The 26,202-nt window shown below is 36.9% G+C and overlaps 1 long non-coding RNA gene across 1 annotated transcript; it reads left to right on the plus strand.

Moving 5' to 3' along the window:
* Window positions 1–15,476: 15,476 nt before the first annotated feature.
* Window positions 15,477–18,504, plus strand: LOC145013125 (uncharacterized). Its single transcript, XR_013664843.1, has 3 exons — window positions 15,477–15,945; window positions 16,187–16,418; window positions 17,884–18,504. It is a non-coding gene; the product is annotated as an uncharacterized LOC145013125 (long non-coding RNA).
* The last annotated feature ends 7,698 nt before the right edge of the window (window positions 18,505–26,202 follow it).

Here is a 26,202-nt window from a genome sequence, read left to right on the forward strand (position 1 = left end):
TTATGCGATAGAGGTAGCGGGAGAGGACCAGTCCCCAAGGATCGGTTGTTAGGACTGATGGGTAGTCAGCACCCCAGAATGGCTTGACATGGGTAGTCAGCACCCCAGAATGGCTTGACACGGGTAAGACGGCACCCCAGAATGGCCGTATGGGTAGGTCGGCACCCCAGAATGGCCGTACCGGGTAGTCAGGCACCCCAGAATAGCCTGGCAGTACGTATGTTATGTGTTTGTATGGTATGTGGTACGTTGGGGGAACTCACTAAGCTTTGTGCTTACGTTTACGGTTTTGTTTTCAGGTACCTCTGCATCGAAGGGGAAGGAGCCGGCGCGGTAGCGGCACGTCATACACACACTCTTCGGTTTCCGCATTTACGAGATTTACTGGGATTGTACTTTGATATTTTGATGGGATGTATGGTTTGACCTTTTAGAACATGGTTACGATGTGTTATGGTGTGATCAAACAATGTTTTTATTTATTAATGTTTTCTAAAGTAATATTTTAAAATGAAATTTTCAGACGTAAAAATTGGGTCGTTACATTTAGCCTTACTGATCTAAACGAAATTCGTAGAGTTCGTTAAATCGAGAGCGTGCATAAAAAGAACGCCAAAATCTGACTTCGTATGAGGAAGTTATGATTTATTAAAGTTTCGACTTAGCGGTATGCAGCCCGAAATACTCGATTTGAGATCGAGCGGTTTTTAGCTGAAACAATCTAAACGAGAATCGAAGATCTCGTTGTTAGTATTAAAGCGATGAAAAGTTAGGCAAGAACGGACGTCGGATGAAGAAGTTATGAATTTATAACGGAAATTTTCTGTCCCGGCCTATTAAAAATAATTAATAAAAATAAATTCAAAATTAGCCGACAGAGTCTAAACGAAAGTTGTAGAGCGTAGTCTCATCTACGTGTGGATATAAAGAACGTCGAAAACGGAGTTCGTATGAAGAAGATATGAATTTTCAAAGTTTATTAAATAATTAATATTAAAATTTAATTATAAAATTCGGCCTTATCCGAAGGGGAGTCACCGAGCTTATTCGAGGTACGCCCAGCGTACAACGAAGCGTGACGTCCCTCGCACTTGAGTTCTTCGGGTGACGAACGCCATGACGATTCGGACGCGTACGCCCCGCGTAATGCTGTACGCCCAGCGTACGGCGAGGCTCCAGCCTCCAATAAATAGGATGCGAGGTTGCCGAGTTCTTTTGCTCTTTTTCTCTCTTCTTTCTCCCGTTTTACATCGTTTTGCGTGCCAAAAGTACCCTGAAGCCCCGGAAATATTCCCAAGCCCTGAAGCAAGTTTCGAAGCCCCGAAGATCCCGAGAAGTGCGATTTCCGAGCCGAAGCTTTGTCTGCGAGAAGTTCGATTTTTGTAGAGATCTTCCAGATCTGCTGAGGATTACTACTTCTATAAGCCGTAGTGCTATCCGATCATCTTCTAATCAAGTGAGTGTGTAGTTACTTTCTTCCAACGCATAATTATGAAGTATTTTATACGAAATATGTGTTATGTGTATAATGATGTTGTTATATGTGTGAATGTATATTCATTCTCTTCTATCTCATAGATCCGATTTATTTTCTATGAAATACGTGTTATGTGGGTGTGCCTCATCTGTTATGTGGAATATGTATTGAATGAAAATGCTATACAGGTTTTTTTTAAACTATGTATGAAAATATATATATTTTTATCTATTAATATGTTGGGTAGAACATGGGTAGATAGTTGGTGTGTAATAAACAGATGAGAGGCCTCGATGTTGTTGTTGTTGACCTAGTTATTCAGCGGAGTATGGATAACGACCACAGACTCCTTCTAGACAGTCTCGTGGAACGCTAGCAGGTTCATAACCTGTAGGTGTTGTGAACGATGTGTTCACCGGTGCACTCTATCCCCTTCATGGTTTCCTTTAGGATATCTATTGTTGAGGAAACCCCTTAGCAGTGATGTCCATCCCGATGAAAATCCTAGATTAGGTCCCTTGAGATAGATGTTGTTTTAGGGATGTAAAGTGAGGATTACGGGAATGGGTAATCGGGATAGTGATTGGTTGGTGAAATTAAATATAATTTATTTATTGTGGGTTGAAAACCCTATATGCTCACCAGGCTCCCAAGCCTGACCCACTCAGTTTTATTTGTATTACAGGAAGTGGCGCAAGGGCGTAAGATGGATGAACCATCAAGATTGTTTTGTTTACAAGTCTGTATATGTATATATTTGTTGAATGACTTGTAATGTTATCGTTTATGCTTTATGGTCTGTATCGGAACATGACATCCCGAGTTTTGATTATATAATGAAAATGCATCTCTTGATGAAATGCTTTGATAAATATTATTTTATCATGTTTTGTTTTGGGAACAAATTCTGCAACACTTTTAAATCAAAAGGATTTACTCTGAAATTATTTTAAAAAGCATAAATGAAATCGGTCTTTTCTGGTCGTGATTTTGGGGATGTCACAAGCAGTCCTCGGCAATTTGGTGATAAAATCCATGGTAATCTGTTCCCACTTCCACTCGGGAATCTCTAACGGCTGCAACTTACCATGTGGACGCTGGTGCTCGGCCTTAACCTTGCGACAGGTCAAGCACCTCTGTACGAACCATGCAACATCCCTCTTCATACAGGGCCACCAATACTCCTTCTTCAGGTCCAAATACATCTTAGTGGCCCTGGGATGGATCAAGAACTTCAATATGTGCGCCTCCTCCATCAAGATGGTACGCATTCTGCCTACAAACGGTACCTAAAACCGACCCTTGAAGGTTATAAGTCCTCGACTATCGGTAACGAACTCCGATACTTTTCCGATCACTCGCTCCCTTTTTCGGTTCTCCGGTCTTACGGCCTCCGCCTGGGCCCCACGAATGGTGTCCCACACCGGAGTCATCACTGTCAATCTCATGCAAACATCTCGTATCGGGGCTCCCTCCACCCTATGGCTTAAGGCATTGGCTACAACATTAGCCTTGCCCGGGTGGTACAGGATCTCACAATCGTAATCCTTTACTACGTCCAACCATATCCTCTAGCCATATTCAGATTGGGCTGATCCATCAAATACTTCAAGCTCTTGTGGTCCGTGTATATCATACACCGAACCCCATACAAATAGTTACGCCAGATCTTGAGGGCGAACACTACTGCCCCCAATTCCATATTGTGAGTGGGATACCTCGACTCATGAGGTTTTAGCTGTCTCAATACATATGCTATCACATGCCCCCTCTTCATAAGCACCGCTCCCAACCCCGATATTGATGCATCACAATATACCACGAAATCCTCCATCCCTTCCGGAAGGACCAAGACCGGGGCTTCGCATAATCTTTGGCGAAGTGTCTCGAACGAGGTCTGCTGCTCCGGACCCCAAGAAAAAGTAACACCCTTCCGGGTCAACTTGGTGAGTGGCACGACGATCTTGGAGAAATCCTTGATTAATCTCCGATACTAGCCTGTCAACCCTAAGAAACTCCTGATCTCAGTAGGTGACCTCGACACCTCCCAACTCATCACAACCTCAATCTTGGCCGGATCAACCAATATCCCCTGCTGGTTAACGAGATGCCCTAGGAACTGGACCTCCCATAACCAAAAATCACACTTGGAGAATTTGGTGTAAAGCCTCTCCGATCTTAGAACTCCGAGGATTTCCCTCAAATGCTCCTCATGCTGCTCTCTGGATTTCGAATATACCAAGATATCATCGATGAAAACAATCACCGAACGATCCAATATCGGCCTGCACTCTTGGTTCATGAGATCCATGAACGCTGTTGGTGCATTGGTGAGCCTGAATGACATCACCACGAACTCGTAATTCCTGTAACGAGTTCTGAACGTTGTCTTCTTGATGTCCTCATCCCAAACCCTCATATGGTGATATCCCGATCTCAAGTCTATCTTGGAGAACCAAGACACCCCCTGCAACTGATCGAACATATCTTCGATCCTCGGTAACGGATAACGGTTCTTAACCATCAACTTGTTCAACTCCCGGTAATCGATGCACATCTAGTGTAAACCATCCTTCTTCTTGACAAAAAGGATCGGCACTCCCCAAGGTGAGCTACTCGGTCTGATAAACCCCTTTCCCAGCAGCTCTTGAAGCTATGAGGATAACTCTTGCATCTCGGGTGGCGCAAGACGATAGGGTGCCTTGGCAATAGGTGCTGCCCCGGGCACCAAGTCGATACGAAACTCCACCCACCTCTCGGGAGGCACACCCAACAACTCCTCGAGGAAAACATCCGGGAACTCCCGCACAATTGGGACCTCGTCAATCGGACTTGGCCTCCCAGCAGCCACTCGTGTGTCCATCACATAGGCCACAAATCCCCTATAGCCCTGCTGTAAACTCTGTCTCGCCCTAGCATCCGAACAAAATGTTGACTCAGGACGGGTACCCTCACCGTACACCGTAAGTACTCCGCCACTAGGGTCTCGAATCGTCACCAGCTGACGCTCGCAGTCTATAATAGCTCCAACTTGGCTTAACCAGTCCATGCCCACTATGACACATACGTCCCCCATCGCAATCGGAACTAGATCGATCGGAAACCCCGCACCGAAGATCTCAAGTCTACATCCTCGAACCAATACCGTGGCATACACTGCTCGCTCGTTAGCTATAGAAACTCACAGAGGTCAACTTAAGGCCTCTCGACAAATACTGATATGACGACTAAAGGCTAACGACACAAAAGATCGACTCGCTCCCGAGTCAAATAACACTAAGGCAGGTACAGAATTCACAAGAAAAGTACCTACGCATAACATGATATAAGCATAATATCTCAAACTCAAATAAATAGAGAGAAGAATAGATACCGGCCACAACATTGGGTGCTGCGCGAACCTCCTCCACTGTCAATTGGAAGGCCCTCCCACGAGCCATTGGCACCTCGGCCTTCACTGGCCGAACCTCGGTAGCCCTAGCCGCAGGCACAGATCCCTATTGTAGCTGAGGGCACTTGGCCTTCCTGTGGTCGGTCTGGTTGCAATGGAAGAAAACAGAGAATCCCTTGGGGTAATCCCTCTCGATATGCCCCTCCTTCCCACACTTGTAGCATACCCCTGCCCTACATGACCCCTCGTGACTCTTGCCGCACTTCCCACAAGTGCGGCCCTTCACGATCCCAGATCTTGAATCAGCGGGCTTAGCCTGCTTGGCTGCCGGCTAAGACTGAGCCGGCCGTCGATCCATCCTCTGTGACTCGGCCTCCTCCCTGGCCTGAGTCTCCAACTCAATCTCCCTCTTCCGGGCATTTTCCTGGAGCTCAGCAAATGTCCGGTAAGTCGAGTTTGCCATGAACTCCTGAATATGAACTCCTGAATATCTCTCCTCAGAACACTCAGATACCGGCTCATGCGAGCCTGCTCAGTAGACACCTGCTCAGGGCAAAACATCGCCCTCTCGTGAAACTTCCTGGTAATAACTGTAACAGAATCAGTACCCTGCTTAAGGGTCAAGAACTCCTGAATCAACCGTTCCCTCTCCACCGGGGGAACATACTCGTCTCTGAACATGGCGGTGAACCTCTCCCAGGTCACCTCAGAAATCTCTGCCAGAGTGAAGCTCGCCATCATGATCTTCCACCAATCCTTCGCTCCCAAGCGGAGCTGGTTCAAAGCGAATCATACACTCAAGTGTTCTGGACAAGAACACGTATAGAAACATCCCTTGATGTCAGAGATCCATCTTATCGCAGCAATCGGGTCCTGCGTCCCATCGAACTCTGGTGGCTTCGTGTTGCTGAACTCCCGAAACAACAACGAGTCACCTCCCTGAGGTCTGGAGCAACAACAGCAGCAGTAGCTGCAGCAGCCGCAACCTCAGTCACCGCTGCATACTGCTCGTCAAAGGTCTCAATCAATGTGGTTTTGATGTCCCCGAACATCTCAGGAATCTCAGCCCGGATGGCAGCAACCACCTCCTCATGAATCAATCGACGGATCTCCTCATCGCTGACACTACTGCTCCTAGGTGTGTCGTGTCCCAACCACGATGCCTCTGAAATGCAACATCAAAATATCAGAGACTCGATCGAGCATACTTGCACTCGATAACGCAACCCTACTCGTCCTCCAAAATCCAAAGGATTCTTACTTGGGTTTCTCACTAATCCGGTGTCTTCAGTAGTACGGGCCCTATACTACTGACCACACCGCATCAACATTCACCCCAAGTCCTCCTCCTTGGATCCCGGATCGCAAGTAGTCTATTCTCGTTATGCATTGGCTACCCTCCAATAGACCTCTCATGAGCTCCTAACTGCTACCTACTCACTCTTAAGGCATCTCATAGCAGCAGTAATCTCCTAGGCTAAGGTATCACAGATCAGGCCACTCTAGTCCTATTATGAACACCTAGCCCACTCTAGCATGCATAACATAATATATCATATAAAACATAATGTAAGGGTATTTTGGGGATTCACCATTCGGGCGTTGGCTGATCATACACACTGCTCTGCTCTTCTCTTTTTAAACCTTTTTACTCTTTTAAAAACTTGTTTTATGTAAAAAAAATCTCTCAAATCCTCAGTTTGAGTTCAAATACGCCCGAAGGTGCATCCGAATCCCTCAAACCAAGGCTCTGATACCAACTTGTAACGACAATATTTTCAAAAGAAAATTTTCATTTTTTTACAACCATATTTTAAATATAAAAGATTCTCAAAAAGTGTTTCACAATAGTTATTAATCAAACATGTTCCCAAGATCATAAATCACATCTCCTCTCGGTGTGTACGGTTCATGCCGGCGCCTTCCCACGGTCCTCGCTAGTACCTGAAACAAATAACACAACAACTGTAAATATAAATGCTTAGTGAGTTCCCTAAAATACCACATACAACACATACGCCACTCGAGGCTACTGTACGACCCTCCGATCGATGTGTCTCAGCGGGACCCTCCAGTCTCGTAGCTCGTTGGGCCCTCCGGCCCGGTCTGAATCGTTGGACCCTTTGGTCCGGTCTGTATCGTTGGACCTTCCGGTCCGGTCTACGCAATCATATAACGTACAAATATCACATAACACATAGATTCACATAATCTCATACATAACACATAAGACCCTCCGGTCCACATAAATACTACTCTAGGTAACGTATAGTGAGAAGACTCACCTCGCGTAGCTCGGTGACTCGTAAATCTCGGAAATCTCGGACTCCGTGGGATATGATCTAGCCTCCGCCTAATCATATGAAATAAACACTCGGCATCAAAACATTTTCCCAAGGCTAGACCATCCCTTCTCTTAATACTCTCATGAAGGTAAAAGACCATTTTACCCTTCACATGGCTCAAATACCCTAAAGTTGACTAAACCTTAAAAGTCAACAAAAGTCAACCCTTCGGGTTACGCTGCGCGGACCAAACATGTACGTTGGGTGTAACCGATACCTTCAGAGAGTCGGGGTGCGCCACCCCCTACGCTGCGCGTACTAGAATTACGCCCAGCGTAATACCCAGTTTCAGTCCTTCAACTCTTGAGGTCTTAAACAGTTAAGACCCACATCCAACTTTTAGATCTGACCATTGCTAAGCCTCTTAAACCATAAAGTCGATGACTTTAAGCCTTTGCATGGCTGAATAAGTCACTAGCACCCAAAACATTTCATTCTCTAACCCTAGAAGGCATAATACTCAAGCATGACCTCCTATCAACGACCAAGATGGGAACTTTATGGATCTAGACCACAAATACTACTGAAAAGGGATAGATCTCGGACCATGGAGCACTTTACACTCATAAAGTCTCCACCTTTGGGGTTTTTAACCCTAGAAATGGCACATGCAACAACAACCAAAAAGAAGAGGAAAGTTTTGAACTTTATACCTCTAAATGCAGCTCCTTTCTCTGTAGATCTCAGATCCAAACTTGCACTTCAACCTTTTAGTCTCCACAAGCTCCTTTATTCCTTCTTCACTAATACACCAAGGCACTATTAGCTCCAAGAACACACACACTCACTAAGGATGATGGAAGGCTCTCTCTTAGGGTTTTACTCACTGATATGGAGGCTGAGAAATGATCCTTAGCATCCTTTAAATAGTACACAAGTCTTATTAGGGTTTTGCATCTGGGACGGGTACGCCCGACGTAACTATGGGTACGCCCAGCGTACCTTAGCGACTCCGCGTCCAAAATAAGCGCATGAGTACGCGCAACGTACCCCTTTGGTACGCCCAACGTACTCACTTGCAAGGCTTCCTCCACTCAAGGACCAATCATGACCAATTGAAAAAGAATAAGGGTGGAATAAATGTACCTGAATCTTAGGGTGTTACAAGGAAGCTGAACTCGACGAGTTCAAGGAAGAGATCTACTTACGCGAGGTGCAATTTATTGGGCACCTTGTCAACTAGAAGGGTATTCTGGTCGATCCAGAAAGATAGAGGTCGTGATGCAATGGGAAATTCTGAGGTCTCCAACTGAGATTTGGAGTTTCCTGGGTCTAGCGGGTTATTACCAGAGATTTATTCAGGAATTCCTTAAGATTGCAGTTCCTTTGACCCGACTGATTAAGAAGTTGGTGACCTTTCGCTGGGGACATGAGTAGCAGGCAGTCTTCGAGATTCTTAGACAGCAACTATGCATGGCACCGATCCTGACTTTGCCAGAGGGAGTTGACGACTTCGTGGTTTACTATAACGCATCGATCACAAGCATGGGTGCAATATTAATGCAGCGGGGTCATGTGATAGCTTACGCTTCGAGGCAGTTGAAGCCTCACGGGGATAACTATCTGACGCATGATTTACAGCTGGGGGCTAAGGTTTTTGCCCTAACGAGGAAGAGAAGTATGATTTCTAGTTCCACCAATGCTCAAATAAGGGAATGATCTTTCACCTTGATCGACACTTGGAATATTATCTTCAGACAGAAAGCTTTTTCCAAAAGGATGAGGAAGACCATAGTTGTCAGAACAAGACATCTACAAATAGGAGAAATTTAAGTTAGTTGATTTAATCTTTAATATAACACCCAAATGAAATATTAAGGCTAGGACCCAACACAATAATTCACAATTTAGAAGAGAAATGTCGTACGACCAGTTGTAAATTAATTGAAGGTAGGTAAATGATGATTTACCAATTTCACCATGAAAACGAAATTTTAAAAGAATTAGGTTTTTAAATGAATTTCCTATATCTTTTTGATATTCATTGAACTTTTCAATGACATGTGTAATCTCGATTATGCACTTCAAGTTTGTGACTGGGATACCAAGGATCACAAACAAGGTGTGGTTAACCATGCAATTTAGCTTGGTACTCTTGATGTCATTTATCACCTAATCAATGTGCCGGTTAACCACGCACGCTCCATTGATCAATGATAATTTATGAGAAACCCATTGCCATCATTCATTAGTCCATATTAGTGTGTCGGTTAACCACACACGCTCCACTAACTGACCAATAAGGTGTAATGTGCAATTTCATGGGTTAACATCAAATTCACATTTTCCTAAAGTAACTAAGATTGGGAATTTATAAAAGTGTTTAGTTACTTTATATTTTCATTATTCTTTTAATGAGGATTTAGTGTCCTATCCTACCCGTTCGACTAACGACCCTCCACTAGTCAAGAGTACGGTATGTAAGTGAATACCCAATGGCGGTCATTTTATAGGTCGCTTCCTTAAACACCCCTTATAGACTAGCTTCGTGAATGGGGCATACTAACGTGAAGACAGACCTTTACTATATATATATATATATATATATATATATATATATATATATATATATATATATATATATATATATATATATATATATATATAATTAAGCTTTTAATCTTATATAGTATAAGAGTGTATTTTAAACTTTTAAAATACTAAGTGGTTTAATCGTTTAATAAATTAAACTTTTTAACTCAATTAAATTTAAACCATATTATGGATATATTAATTCTCTTTTAATTAAACACTTAATTAATCTTATTAATAACATCCATGAGGATATATTTTAAACTATCAAAATGCGAAGATTTAACTATTTAAATTACTAAAATCAGAACTTTTAATTTAAATTTAAACTATAAAACCAAAAGGGTGTAATTTGAAACTATTTAAAATGACTTGGTTAAATCTATGAATCAAAACAATCTTATATCATCCAAATTTAAGCAAATCTTTAATTTTGGTAAGGATATCAAGTTACCAATAAGAAAAATCGATTTTAGGCAATAAAACGAGTTATGGTAATTATCCAAATCAAAATCTGATTAGGAAATCGAAATTTTAGGTTACAGACAAGTCAACTCGTCGAGTTCCCTAGTCAGACAACATATTTCGATTTTCTATAGCTTTGAACAATTCACTCTTACATCTATTCAATTGAAAAACACCCTAGGCTGTGATACCACTGATGGGTTTTGAGCATATCTACAATCCTATGTGATCATGCAACCCTAATTACTTTGGATCTAAGTTTTTCTCTATTGAACATGCAAATTCAATACCAAAGAAATGAACCCTAGATATAGTATATATAATTTCGAAATTCACACACACACACACACACACACATATATATATATATATATATATATATATATATATATATATATCTTTACTATCTTATAAAAGAAATCCCACTATTTCTAAAAATAGATTGAATATAATAATATTATTTTTTTAAGACGTTCAAATCATTAAGCTAATAGTACACGTAGTCATCAATAAAATAATATTAAATTTTAACCTGTGTTTTGAATCCTTATATTTCTCAACAAATTCTATCTCCTTCCCTGAATTTCGGATAATTCAAAATTTGAAACCATCAGAAAATACATGTTGATTCAAATATCCCTCTTGCAGATGACTCCTTCTTAACAGGTTTTTATTTTAATCCTTACTTGTAATTGATTTCATCATTTCTAACTTTTTGTATTTTTATTTTATAAATATATTGGGTGAAGATTTTATTATATCAGGTTTGTTCCTAAATTTTTTTTTACTATGTTTCTTTAATGTGTTGGTTTTGCAGGTTCAAAGAACTCAACCAAGAGGGCCAGTTAGAGCATTGTATTATCATTAGTTTGTATATTTTGACATCTTACTTTTGCAATAAAGAACGGTTAAACACAAGATTTGACATGATTAAGGTAGTTTGTATATTTTTCATCTTGTTTAGTCTAAAAATGAAACATTTTTCATCATTGGTCCTTATAATATCAAGTTTCATCACATGGACTTCCTGATTACGGTGATTATTGTCCTTATTATAAGGTTATATATAGATTTTGTTCAATATTTTAAGGTTTCGAGAACCTAAATCAATATGAATCCTTGAATTACATACCATCGTTGAAAATGTTTTAATTTGTGACCAAACTTGGTTTAAAATTACAATGAACAAGTTGACACTTGAGTATTTTGGCATTCTCAAAGGCCTATTTATCGACTTTTGAATCACAACACCTAATATTCTAAAGGTTTATTTTTATAAACTATTATTTATATATTTTATCATTTTACTTAGTAGGACATTAAATTAATAAAGGAATTAAGGAAAACGAAAAAAAAGAGGACGATAAACAGTACAAGTGGTTTGGGTATGTATAAATGGAAGTAATAACCATTTAGGGGGTGTTTGGCAAAAAAGCTTATTGCTTATTAGTTTATTAGCTTATAAGTTAATAAGTAAATGTATGGTAACTTATGAAAAAATGACGTATTAGAGGTTCCCCATCGGAATAAGTTATTTTAATCCAAACACTTTTTTAACTTATAGTGATGTGGAACCTAATAAGTTGTTTTAAAAAAAGCTTAGTCAAACACCCCTTAATATGGTATGGTAATGCTCTTGAAAAATAGATGTCATTTGAAATTCATTTCTCGAAGTGAACGCAAAATGATTTTAACTCTAAAGAGATCAAATTATTTGTTGCCCGCCGCTTTGTGCGGGTAGACGGCTAGTATGTATATATATATATATATATATATATATATATATATATATATATATATATTAGGGTTTGATGATTACCTCACTTGTTATATTGTAATAACAAGAGAATCCTTGAAGTCCTTGACTCTTGAAAGCTTAGTTCCCCAAGTGTTGCACCTCTAATGGAGTCGCAAACACTCAATACAACAAGGATGACTTGGAGAGATACTAGAAATCAACCAGGTTCTCTTAGAATAGCATGGGAGCCGAAATCCTTTGTCAAAGGGGGTTTAATAGTTGGGGCTATTAGGGTTTTCAGGTGGAAACCCTAATTTCCTTGCTTAGGCCTTAAGCAATCCATGAACCTCCATAATAGAAGCCTTGGACAAATTAGGGCCTCCTATAGATTTCATCTAGTCCTCCCATAGGAGTCCAACAGCTCAACTTTACAACTATCAATGATTTGCAAAACCAATCCCTCCATTATTAATCAGTTCCTTTTAATCTCAAAATTAATATCAAATTAATTTCTAATTAATTACTAATTAATAATATGATTTCCAAATAATGTATTAATAAAATCATTCTGAGTACTAATTTATTATTCATATAATAAATCCTACTCTCTATCCATTTGTCATCCTATCAAGTTAAATGAGTGAAGGCAACCCAAAAGGACCGTACTCATAATCAAATCAAGTATATAGTTATAGGCTTAGACACCTAATCTATCACACACAACGTGCACTCCCCAGTATTTATGCAATTAGTATTTGAGTACTATGATCTTTTAAATAATGTAGTTGTGTAATGGGATTTTTGGAAACAAATGTGGTTGATATTATTAATTATTCAATGAAAATTTTCCTATGAAATTTAGGTTGTTACATAATTTCACTTAAAATTCCCATAAGTGAATGAGGCCTAGCCGTAATTGTCGAAGAATGGTTCTTGATACTATCGAATCTTGGTGACTTTTTGATTCTATTGGCAATAGCGAAGTAACCATTAGGATGTGACACAACTGTTGCTTTATCATGGATCGAGAAAAGCACTCATTACTTATACACATGGTACATGGGGCTGCAGTCACTTCAACTACTCACTTTACATGTGGATTTTGATCATTGGACCTTGGTTGAATTTGAACGTGACACTGGTTATAAAAGAAGCCTTGCAAATACAATTCAATATTTCTGATTCCCAAAATTTATGCAAGAACCCTAAACCTAAATTTTGTTTATCTTCCAAAATTCTCTCAACAATCAACATGTCTACGACCAACACTATTTTCAATTACCACAATATAACCGACAATGAAGTTTTTTATGCCAGAGATGAAGGTTCAATGAAACAATGTGTGGTTTAATCCATCGATCGACGACTATCCAAAACAAACTGAAAATGGCTGTATAGTGTTTGAATGATTCCATACTACATTATGATCTAACCACATCGTTTGATATTCCGTTGAACTGGTTATCACTTGTTGCCACTACTGCCGTTTACAACAAGATGGCTGAACTTATTACATTCCAGATGGAATCCAGACGCAACAAGTGGTTACACAAGAAACAGTTCACCCAAATCCTTTAGTTTCCATCAGACAGTTCATTTGAAGTCTATACGCCTGATCAGATACTTCAAATGTTCTATGAAATAGGTTATCAACCCCATATTTCTCTTATTAGCAGTTTTAAAAAGTTGAATCTACCAAGTGTTTGGAGTTTTTTCTTTGGTATCACTGTTCGTTGTCTGTCTGGAAGGAATTGTGGACTTGATAAGGTGAAAGTTAATTTTTATTTTGTTATGGCGGGATTATACTATGGAATGAAAGTTGTTTATGCTTTGATACCGTGAGATGAATTTAACACATCTATCAAGCATTCGAAGGTGTCCATTGAGATAGCTAGTGCCAGATTTTGGAGTCTTAATTTGCATGAAACTTTTAGCCAAGCAGGAATTCAGGTACCTGAAGATGTTGAGACTACTCAAATCTCAACTCTTATAATTTTAAAGGATTCTCTAGATGATCCTATGGTATTTTTGGTTTTTGGGAAGATACTTGATGTTATACTTAACCTAGTATCTGCTTCGAATCAGTTTCTAATCCAATACAAAGCTTCATTGGATATTACTTCTTTTAGTTCTACTTTAAAGAATGTCACATTTAAGGAGGTAGATAGTTCATCTAAAGCTTCTCAAGTTGTTAAGAAAAAGAAGTCCACATTAAAGCCTAAAGTAGTTACTCATATATTTATTTCTGAGAAGCCAAATGGCTCAGGGAAGACAGTAAAAGGTGTTTCTAAGAGGAAGAAAACTCAAAGTGATTTAGAGAAGGGAGTTCCTACTGATTCTGTTCTAGATATATCTGTCCTTGAGAATTTTGTTAAGAAGTTGAAGACAAAGTCTAAGTCCTCTGGTGTTGTTATAAAAGAATGACACACAATGAATATATTTATGTGTTCTAAAATTTGGATCCTAAAATTAGGGTCGTTTTGTAAAAATTAGATGTAAGACCCATGTATTATATGAGTTAATTAAAAAAAATTAAATTTAAATGTTTAAATATTTAAGAAGTTTGGATTTATAAGAAAATAAGAAAAATAATAAATTATTAAAATTGATTTTTTTATATTTTAAATTTAAATAAATAAGCAAAATAAACTAATGAGCTTTAATTTGGTTAATTTAAAATAATAATGTAAGTCCATTAATGATATTGATATTCATTTATTACTATATTTATTGTAAGTATTCCATCATTCCTAATAAATCAAAATCTTTTTGCCACATGTCCCATTCTCCTTTATTTGGACACATGACATTTTCTAAAATTTTTAAATTTTTTATTTTCCACTTGTCATTTTATTGTATTTTTCATTTTATTAAATAAAAATTCCACATTTAATATGTAAGGTCATATATATATATATATATATATATATATATATATATATATATATATGTAAGATATTTATTAGAAATAGTTTATATATGTAATTTATTTAATGTATTAAAGTCTCATTAATTTTAATAATTTAGAATTTTTCTCATTTTTTTTTTATAAATTTAAAATTTTCAAATTGTTAAAATTTCATATATTTTTTTTAAATAAACCCATATAATACATGAATCTCACATTTAATTAAAATATTATATGAAATTTATTAAAATAGAAAAACCTATAAAATGATATAAAAAAGAAATTAATTTAAAATAAGATTTGACAAATGAAATTGAATGTAACACATGGAAAGAAAAAAAACCGAAGGCGTTCATTCTTCCTACTAAGCTTAACGCCTCGTTCCCGAGTTTAACAAAAGAAAAGAAGAGAATAAAAAAAAAAGTTACGAGAGAAAAGAAGAGAAAGAAAAGGAAAATAAAATTTTCTTTTGTGTTCCTGAGTTGGAAAGAAGCGGAAGAAAAATGAATTATTTTATTTTTTTTTCCAAATTCTACAAAATCCAAAGGAAAGTTAAAACGAACTTAAGAACATTAATTTTTTTTTTCTTTTTTTCCTAGTAAACGAGGTGTAAAGGGGAAATTTAGAAAATCCAAATTTTTTGAAGATCCGCTTTCCTCTATCTCTGCAGTCTGCTCCCGTCAGACCTTCATCACACCCTCTTTCTCTCTACAAAGCCAAAGTTGCCGCCACCACCATCAAACCACATCGGATCTATGATTAAATCCGATCACCGATCACCCATAATGGTTCTCACTCATGCTTTAACCCTAGGACTCGCCTCCTACCTTCCTACATATCTATTCTCCTCGTCTGACGTGTTGGTGTGAAGCACTACGACGTTTTTAGAAGGCAGTATTTTCAACCATTGAACGTATTCAAAAGAAATTTGAAGAATTGGGAAGTTATAGCTGTGAAAGACGCATGTGTTTGGAAGATTTTGAGCTAAACCCATGAATATCTCCGTCCATTGATTATATTTTGAAGAAATTACAAGGCTTGGTGTCAAAGATGCAGATTTTGCGAGTATTCTGAGCTAAACCTACACGTGTATGTATACGTTTGTATTTCTATTTGAAGTTTCTAATTCCTTCTCGTTCATGTCTGAGAGGTAGTATGTGATCCTTTCTCATTTTCTTCCATGTATATGTTTGCAATTGTGCCTGCGAAGTGCTTGATTAAATGCCTAAGAGAAAGTTGTATGAATACATGAGCCTACAATTCAGACCTAATAAATCTGCGTCATTTTCTATGATTTTATCTTAACAAATGATTACTTATCTTTTTACAGATGGAACGAACCTTCATTGTGATCAAGTCTGATGTTGTGCAAAGAGGAATGTTAATTTACTAATTTAACCTTCAATCCCTCATCTTTGCCAGTGAATTATTTTGACCTTTAACTCTTTTCAAGAAATTGGAGATTATAGCCAGATTTGAACATAAGGGCTTCAAACTTGTAGCTATTAAACTTGTGGTACCTTCAAAGGAGTTTGTGGGAAAGCATCCACATACCATGAAAGGTGCTATTCTATTACTTTTAATTCTTATTGATAGTTAAATGATTTACTTGCCTCAATAATTTCTCCTCTAATGTTTAAGAAATTGATTTCTAACCTAGTGAAATAAATGGCAGTCGCCAGGTGTTTGACAAAATATCCCAAAGAAACATAGTTGTCATTTACATCTAACCACACATGACACAACTTCTTTAATATATGCAAGTATAAATGATGGGATTTACAAAATTATGAATGAATAACTTGGTAAAATTGTTGTTATTTGCACTCAAACACATGTCTTCACTTCGGTTGTGGGATTGAAGAACATGCATGCTTTCCATTTCATGCTATTTAAGTTTTTATAAGTTAATATATATTTCTAGTTTATACTTATGCATCACTAAAGTTATTCATGTAATTCACAACGATTGTTCTAATTTTTGAAGTCATTCAGTTCATGGAAAGATGTCGGGTTGTAAAAACTAAATGAGCTGATAGTGCGATATCTTGTTAAATTTCTGACTTTAATATTCCTTTTTTATGTGATGAGGGATTGATATATCTGTTGAAAGCTACATTTTTGTGATCTTCTTGGTGTTAATAGATATCTGGATGAAATTATTGTTGCTTTTTGAGGTCTAGATACACGTAAGATTGAGAAATTGATGATCTTGGGAAGTTAAGAAAGCTAAAATTGTTTATTTTTTTATCTCTGTCATATGCTAAAATTGTTGTTGCTTTGTGAGATTTATATTTGTTATTTATTATTATTGAAACACAGCTAAAATTGTTTATTTTTTATCTGTCATAGTGATCTATCCAGGAATGTTTTGAATGGAACTCCCTTCCAATCGCTCTTTATAATACTTTTCTTATATTAGCTGTTTTCTAGTAGCTCTTTATTTGTAGAATTTTAAGTTGTCTTTGTATCATGAACTAAAATATATTAAAAGTAGCCATATATGCAAGTACCATGACCAAAAAAAAAAAAACTATGTGGTAAAGATATTCTTGAACCTAACTAAATTTGCAATATAGATTTTACAAAAGTTTATTGGCTTGGCGTTTTTTTTAATACTATTATTTTTCCATTGCAATACACTTTTTCTAGAAGAAAGTGTAAAAAGGGAAACAAAAAAAAAAAAAACACAAATTAGCATCTTTTCTGTTACAGGGTAGTTTGGGAATTTTGAAAAGAAGTTGTCACACAACGTCCTATTGATTTACTCAAATATTTTAAACATCATTTATCCGGTCACCACTTGCGTAAATTTAGACTGTTATCTTATTTAAATTGAACGCACTCTCTGGATATGAGTAAATGTCCATTTTACCCTTTTCTCTATAACTGATACCGATTAACAAAAATGACTCTTAACTTCACAAACTATAACAAATCAAAATCTTAGATCACTATGTTATTCAAGATAAATAATGATACAAATACAATTATATTTAATCACAGAGACACTTTTCTTTTTTGTAGTTTAACATTCTGACAAATCAAGCAACAAACATGATAACGATAATCTTTCAGTACCTGAATCCGAAAGATGTAGAAGAACATATGGGAAAAACTGGAGGCGCACCACAATTACACACCAGAGGAAAAAATATTGTGCACAACACATGCATCGTGATCCAAAATTCCAACACCAGTATTTCATTTTCTGTTGGGGCAAGTTATATACAAAAGGGTAATACTGGAAATCAATCAAATGAGTTTAGCAATAGTGATGATGATGATGATGATGGAAGTGATCCAAATGGTGCAACTAACAGTAGTAGTAGTGATGCATGTGACCATATTTATACTAACAATATGAATGCTGGTTATGGAGGGCTAGTTATTTATACTCTATTTTAACCGATGGGTGAATTCTCGAGTTTTCATGTTTAAAACCTTTTAATCCTCATCAGGTTAGCTGGTGCTTTGACTGAGATACCCATACGGGTGATGTATGTTGTCCCTGTTAACTGTATACATCAAGACCTACAAGCCAGACACAAACCCATGTATAACAAGACCAACACATTCCTAATATTATAACTCCAAAATAATGGATGAGGTAATATATGACTTCCTCATTCTTCGTTTTAGTTTTCATTGATGTTTCTAAATGGTGATATAAATCGGGTGCTAAAAGGTTGTTGTTTCATAGTCAACTCAATTTTCTATGAAATTGCAACCTCTTTGTTTCTTGAAAGCTTTTAAGTTAAAATGACTTGGGTGTCTTATCATAATGTATTTTCAGGTATTCTCCATCCCATGATCATTTATGTTGTTTAATTGAACAACTTGATGCTTTATTTTTATGCCCATAATAACAATGTACTTATAAGTTATATACTAATTAGGGAATTGTTGAGTTAAGGTGTAGTTCTGGTATCAACCCAGTCCCATGGCTTCCAACCCGAATCAGTGTTGTCAGTAGCGACCATAGCGATCGCTATAGTTAATAGCGAGGCGAGGCGATGCAACCCCATAGCGACTGAATAGTGACCTATTTAACTTTTTAAAATTTTATTATTATTATTATTATTTTTTTTTAAATCTAGTATAAATAGAACTGTTTTAGGGTTTTTAGTTCACTAAGTCAAAGAGAGCATTGTATATCTAAAATTAACACTTTTTTTCTTTTTTTTTTTTTGTAATATGCATGTTTTAGAACTTAATTGAAATAATAGTCTTGGTTTTTAGCTTATTTATTAGTTATAATTGCTAATAAGGTGAAGGTAAAAGTAGTATTAATTTTTAATAGGCATTCGCTAAAATGAAATAGCCATCGCTATTTCTTCGCTATCTCCACATAGCATATAGGTAGGTTGTCGTTATTACCTCGCTATCGCTATCGATAACACTGACCCGAATAGGATTCTACCAAGTGAGTTAGCCTTTGTGTCTTTGCAGGAAATAGGAACCTACTTTACTTTATTTGTTTGTTATAGCATTTCACTTTCATGTTGTTTTTACTTTATTACTTAAGACTTGTTTATCTTCTTCAATGTTTTCATAGGTAAAAAGAGAGCCTAAGGTTTCTTTTAGCATATTATTGTGCACTAGAGCTTATATTTGGTGCCACTAAATATACGTTAATTATAGATATTTGGTTAATAGGTCTGAAAATTTCTCTTAATTGGAGATGAAGTTTTCTTAGGAAAATTGATGTGATACGATGAAAAGGTTAATGTATTACATTTATTTAGCATTGGAATGATTATATATATATATATATATATATATATATATATATATATATATATATATATATATATATATTGAAATGGATTGTTTTTCTGTGTATGACATGCAAAGAGCGTGTCGTAAAATATGATGTAAATGCATGTCATTAAAGTCCATATCATAAAGGAAGATGACACGCAAGTTGTGTTTCCTAAAATGCATGTCATAAGTTTATAACATGTAAATGCTTGTTAGACTGGGGCTTTAATGACATGCATAAGCGTGTCATCTGGCCCTTTTATGACACGCATTGTGTGTCATTAAATGGTTGTTTTCTAGTAGTTGACATTACTGGTGAAGAAGTTCAAAAGAAAAGGAAACGCAAACACTCAGCTACGAGGTTATTTAATCAATTTAAAAAGCTTATGGCTTAGACAGTCGAAGAGCCTTTTCCTATAGCTTTGTCAACACCAATTACTTTTGAAGCAGATCATGATAGTGAAAAGCCAGAAGATGAAGTTTTCGGAATGATGATCTCACTTTCCATGATTCACATAGAAAGGATGCCACTGTCGAATCGAATATCGAGGAGACGAGTATTCCTGATGTCAATGTAAATGCATCTAATGCGGATACAAACATTTCTACTAGTGAGCCAATCATTACTTCTCTTCCTGAGAAGATTGGAGCTACACCATATGAAGGTCCTAGTTGCAAGTCCAATAAGGACTCAAATATTAATATTGGTGAAGAAAATTTGACATTTGATATTGATACTTCTATTGTTCTACCACCACCACCTTCATCACCACTACCAACCTTAACTGTCATCTCAACAACAGTTCCTACAATTTAACCTACATTCGCATGTATCATCAAAGAATCCATCACTTCATTGTTTTCTTTTCGGTTAATAGGCCAAGAATCGCCACCTACCGATGAAGATGAAACGATCGGATTTGCTGAGCTTGAGTTTAATCATGAAGAAGATATAGATGACAACATGATTATGTCAGGAAAGCAGTATATGATTCTCAATTCCAAACTCAAAGCCATTGATTAATTTCTCAATGACAATGCTAGAAAATCCTCGGTGAGTTGTCAGGAAGTTGAATTTTTAATGAAGTTTCAAGAGTCAAGGATGAGTAATTTGATTAGTTCTTCTATGACAAGCTTAGAAGAACGTATGGCTGCTCATTTGAGTTCTTAAATGCATGATTTGATGGAGTTCCAAAATGTTGCTCGAGAGCGACATGCAATTATTTAGAATATTGTGAACACTTTGCAAGAGTCCATGAAGCAAAGATTAAAGATTTTGTTGATTTGTTTAATAAAGATAGAACGAAGCTTGATCAATTTGGTGCGAACATTAAGGATAAAGTTGATGTTCTTATGAATGCAACTTGTACCTTGATTGAAGATGTTCATTCTTTCAACAAGGAATATATTGGCACGTTGAAGCTTATGAAAGAAGCCGATGTGAAGGTGTTTGCCAATATCAGAAACTCTCTTATTGGTTTTCATGAATCTTTGTCGAAGTTTGATTTATCAATAACTTTGATATCTAAAGATCAAATTTATTCAGTGGCTTCCTCGGTTGAATCTTGTTTCAAAATAGAACTTGCTCCAATTTTAGACCTTGTTCTTTAATTGCCAACTAATACTGCACGTCCGTCTGTAAATGTGTTACAAGGGGGTGAAAAAGGGGTTGGGTCATCGAAAGACAGCGGAGAAGATAAAGGAAAAATAGTTAGGAAGTTGATCTCCACTCATATTCCATCAACTTTACCAATAAAAACCATCATGACAACTTCAAAAACGACTGCTACACCAAATGTCGAAGTTAATTTGTCAAAGATACAATCAAAGAAAGGGTTGAACATTAGTGAAAGAGGTTGAGGTTCTTCAATAGGTAAACGTGTTACTACTTCTGATCAAAGAAATAAAGGGAAAGGTGTTAATGTGGAACCTACACTAGAAGAGAAGAAGAAATTGCAAGAATTGGAAATAGAAATGATGAAGCAATTGAACATCATAATGAGGATGAGAGTGAATGATCCACTAAGTCTTAGTAGGGCGGACCCTAACAAATTTTGGTGTTATAAAACGATTGAAAGTGCAACTTTTGGTAAAGTAGATGATTTTGATAAGAGGCCAAAGAAAAGTGTTGCTATTTAAGATTCAAACTTCAATCAACTGGACTTTCCATTCAGTTATTTAATGTTCATTTTTGCTTAGTTCATAAGGATCAAGATGAGTTCAAGAAGCTGAAAATTCGTTTCCACGCAGTTCTAGGAAAGAAAGAAGAAGAGGTGTGGTCTTTGGTTAAAATAATCAACATTATTCTGATAACTCCTGATACGTTGTTCGAAAGAGTTTTGAAAAATTATTGATATACTGTGGTTAGGGCGAGCAATGTTATTATGCTTATCAAGCATTAATAGGTATTGAACTCTCTACTACTGTCAACAAGAAGTTCAAAGTTCCTGTTCGGTCATATTTAAATGGTTTATACTGGGTTTCTAGTCTATTATTGTTCTTGGGCTTTAGATAGTGAGCTTATGGTGTTTTCGGTTTTGGGGACCGAAATCACTATGGTGATTTCGGTCAGATTGGGCTTGGGCCTGTTAAGGCTTTGTACTTGGTATATATAAATAGTTTTCAGCCGTTTAAGAGTTCTAGTTGTTCGATTGTCATAATATTCGGCTGTTAAGCGTTTCTTTGTGTACCAGACGATTTCATCCAATAAATTGTGTGCATTAAGAGTTATTTGTGTGTTCTTGAATCATTATCTGATTTATATTCCACATTCTTTAGATAGTTTGATTGATATCTTATTGAGCAAACTGTTTTGGGACTTACAATTGGTATCAAAACTTTGAAAGGGTATCAATCGATTCAAGGACCTTAGGGACTTGTTTTTAGCTGTTTTGAGATCATTGGTTTAATCGAAATTTGATAAGTTCCAATTTAAATTGATAGAATTCTTGTTGCTCATCGATTAATTGTTCTTGGGATTCTTAGTGTTCATTGTGGATTCATCTAAATTTACGGGATTAAATTTGGATCTTTATTAATTAAAATCACAAAATTTAAGGGTTGTTGGTAACTTCCTGATAAGAAAGCAAGGTTTTTGGTTCCAACATCTTAAGGGTTTTCAGTGTTTCTTGGTCAAAGTTGAAGGTTTCGGTCAATGTTTTGACCGAAATTTGTAAAAGAAATAAGCGTATTTGGTTTTAGTTCTCGGCCGGAATCATCAGTTCTTGGCCAACATTTTCTTTGTTTTCGGTCAACGTTTTTTTGGAGTTTTCGGTCAACTCACCTGTTGACTTTCCTTGTTTTTGGTCAATTTTTTAAATTTTGGGTGTTCTTAGTTTTGTTAATAAAAATGGAATCTCAATACAACAGTTCAGTATATCAGGAGTTGGATTCTATCATGGGGACTACCACTCGAATTCCTCGTCTTCTGCCCGCTGATGGGTTTTTGGAATGGAAGTTCAGAATTAAGAAGTGCATTAATATGAAGGATGCCAAGATATGGAAGAGCATTCTCAGAGGTCCAGTCAGGATTACAACAACTTTGGATGATGAAGCTAAAATTGTTGTTGATAAAAGGATAGAGAACTACACGGATGAGGATTTTGAAAAGGTTGACGAACATGATAGAGCTCTTGCCACTCTTACTATGGCCTTATCTCCTAAAATTGCCGAAGGCTTTAGGGAATACACGTTTGCAAAGGATTTATGGGAAGCTTTGATTGATGTTTATGAAGGAAATGAAGACATGAGGCAGAGTTGACAAGACCTGCTTCGCTAGAGGTTCAACATGTTTAATCATGTTCTAGGGGAGTCTCTTGAAGTTGAGTTGCAAAGGTTTATTACTCTCACTACTAAGATGAGTACGGCTGGGATCAATCTACCACACACAGAGATTAACAAGAAGCTAATGAATTCTCTTCTACATAGCTAGGACATGAATGTGTCAGTGATCAAGAAGACTAGAGATCTGAGCAAGCTTTCCCTTGTAGAAGTGATGGCTATAATCAAGGCATGTGTCATGGATGATAAGCAACATGAAATCAACCATGTGAATTCCTATTCTACTGCCAATCTAGGAATCTCAACAAATAGTGTTTTCTCAGCTCAACATACACATTATGTTCACCCTGTTGTACCTTATCAATATCTGGAACCTTCAAGTTCTAAAACCACAACTACAATTCAAACTTCATCGATTCCAAAAGAAGTTGAAGAGAACATGGCTTTAATGGCTGGATTCATGAATTACTACAATGCTCTCTTGGCAGGAGATTTGGCCCCTCTAATCATGGTTGGAGAACTGGATCAGATTCATCTTGAGGACATAGAAAAGATGGACATCACATGGCAAATAACTACGACTGTGTTTAGGGCAAAAAAGTTTACTCAGCGCACAAGGAAGAACAACTAGGGCATGAATGTGGAGAAGAAGGTGTGATTCAATAAGAGCAAGCTTCGATGCTTCAACTGTCATGAGCCAGGTCATTTTGCTCGTGAATGCACCAAGCCAGATACCAGGAACAATCCCGATAGAATGTTGGTGCCTGCAGGGAACAACAGAGGAGCTGCAACTAATAATGAAACAACTAATCTGGCGATGGTGGCACGAAGATTTGAGTGGGAGGATCAAATACAAGCGCTAAATCTGACAAGACATGAAACAAGAAACTTGGCATAGATAAGTGAAAGTTCAACGGTAGAGGAAGCTGAAGAAGAGATGATAGAACTGTAATTCGCCTTCATGGTCTCTACTACACCTGCCACAAAAGAGGTTAGTGAAACTTTCTGTACTCAAGCTTGTAGTGATAAAAATTAAACATTATCGAGATTAACATGAATTATTAATTAGGGAAATTGAGGGTCTTAAATATGAAGGATATACTCTCAGAAAGGCCTAAATACCCTTAAAGAAAAATTAGAGGCCCAAACCAAAGATCTAAAAAGAATTAGGGAAGAATACGACACTAAATGTGAACACTATGATTATGCTCAATAAAAAATTGTCAGTCTAACTAATGAGCTTGACACATTGAAAATTAGATTTGAAAATGCACAGTTTAATTTTAAAAAATTTGTTGTGTCAAGTAAGAAAGTTGGGACAATGATTGAAAAGCAACTTAGATGGAAAGACAAAAAGAATGTAGGTCTTGGGTATGATATTGTTGCTCCTCCATTCAATGATAACTACACTTTTACTCCTCTGACTGAGGAAGAAATAGAAAGGGAAGCACACTTACAATATGGCACACCTATTATAGTTGAGATAGTAAATAATGATAGGGTGAACGATACTAATGTTTCTACCTCACATGCAGATGAATCCCTAGTGCAAGACAGGAAAGAGGATAGAGAAAGTGTTTCTGTTTTGAAAAATCACACTGCTTTTGAAAAATGATGTTTTGAAAGCTGATACTGCTATTTTCGTTAATTCTGTTGAATGCTCAAACAATGTCTCTTTGAAAACTGATACTTCTTTTGTTTCTAATATGTTTGATGATGTTGTAAATTCCAATATTAATGGACTTGCTGTTAGTAAATATAGTCCACCAAAACAAGTCAAACAGACTGCCAACTGTAAGTGTACTTGTGGACACAATCTAGACACACAATCGGGGACAAGCAGTAACGACTTTTATATGAAGAAACACATGTTTCCACTGTGGAACACTTGGACACATTGCGAGAAACTGCCTAAATCGTGCATATGTTCCATACTATGCACAAGGTAGGTAGAACATATCACGAGGAAGATCTTTCAAAAGAAATTCCTTGAGGTCACGTTCCAGTGATGGTGATTGGAATGCAAACAAGGATAGAAATCAGGCTGTCAAAGAAAATAAAGACAAAAAGATTATGAAACATCATTCAAGAGATAATTTGGCGAAACCGAAATTGATCAAACCTAGATCGGTGTACCCAAAGTCATCTCATGGGTCATCATCTAACAAAAGATGGATACCCAAAAGATCAAACACAAAGGACAAAAACTCTTCAAAATCAAATGCCTAAGCCCCCATCTATGTCAGTAATAAATTCTTAAACCTGATTGTAGATCTGTGCCCAAAAGTCCTATGACCCAATCACCTCACCGTCCTTTAAATTCGTCAAGTACATTATTTGATTCAAAGGATATGGTATGGCAAGAAGTTTCATGTGTAGATGGAAATGGTCAACCTAGTGTTACTATGGACTGTGTTCCCAAATCTAACTGATCTCGCACATTGTGCAGGAACAACTATTGTGGAATATCATAAGACCTTGGTATGTTGATAGTGGCAGTCCAGGCACATGACAGGAGACATCACTCAATTTCATGACATTCAGACCTTTAATGGAAGGTATGTTTCTTTTGCGGAAGGAGAATGAGGAAAAATCACTCAAAAGGGTATGATTACTAATTGCGTTTTGAGCTTTGAAAATGTTAATATTGCTTCAGAGTTGAAACACAGTTTGCCGAGCGTCTCTCAGATCTGTGACAAAGGTTTCTTAACTCATTTCACAAATAAGGAGTGTTTAGTTTTGAAGCCTGGTATCGTCATACCATAGGATTGGATTTTGGTGAGATCTGACCGTAAAGGGAAT

The sequence above is a fragment of the Lactuca saligna genome, chromosome 8 (genome assembly GCF_052625555.1).
Source record: "Lactuca saligna cultivar CGN05327 chromosome 8, ASM5262555v1, whole genome shotgun sequence".
In the NCBI taxonomy this organism is placed as follows: Eukaryota; Viridiplantae; Streptophyta; class Magnoliopsida; order Asterales; family Asteraceae; genus Lactuca; species Lactuca saligna.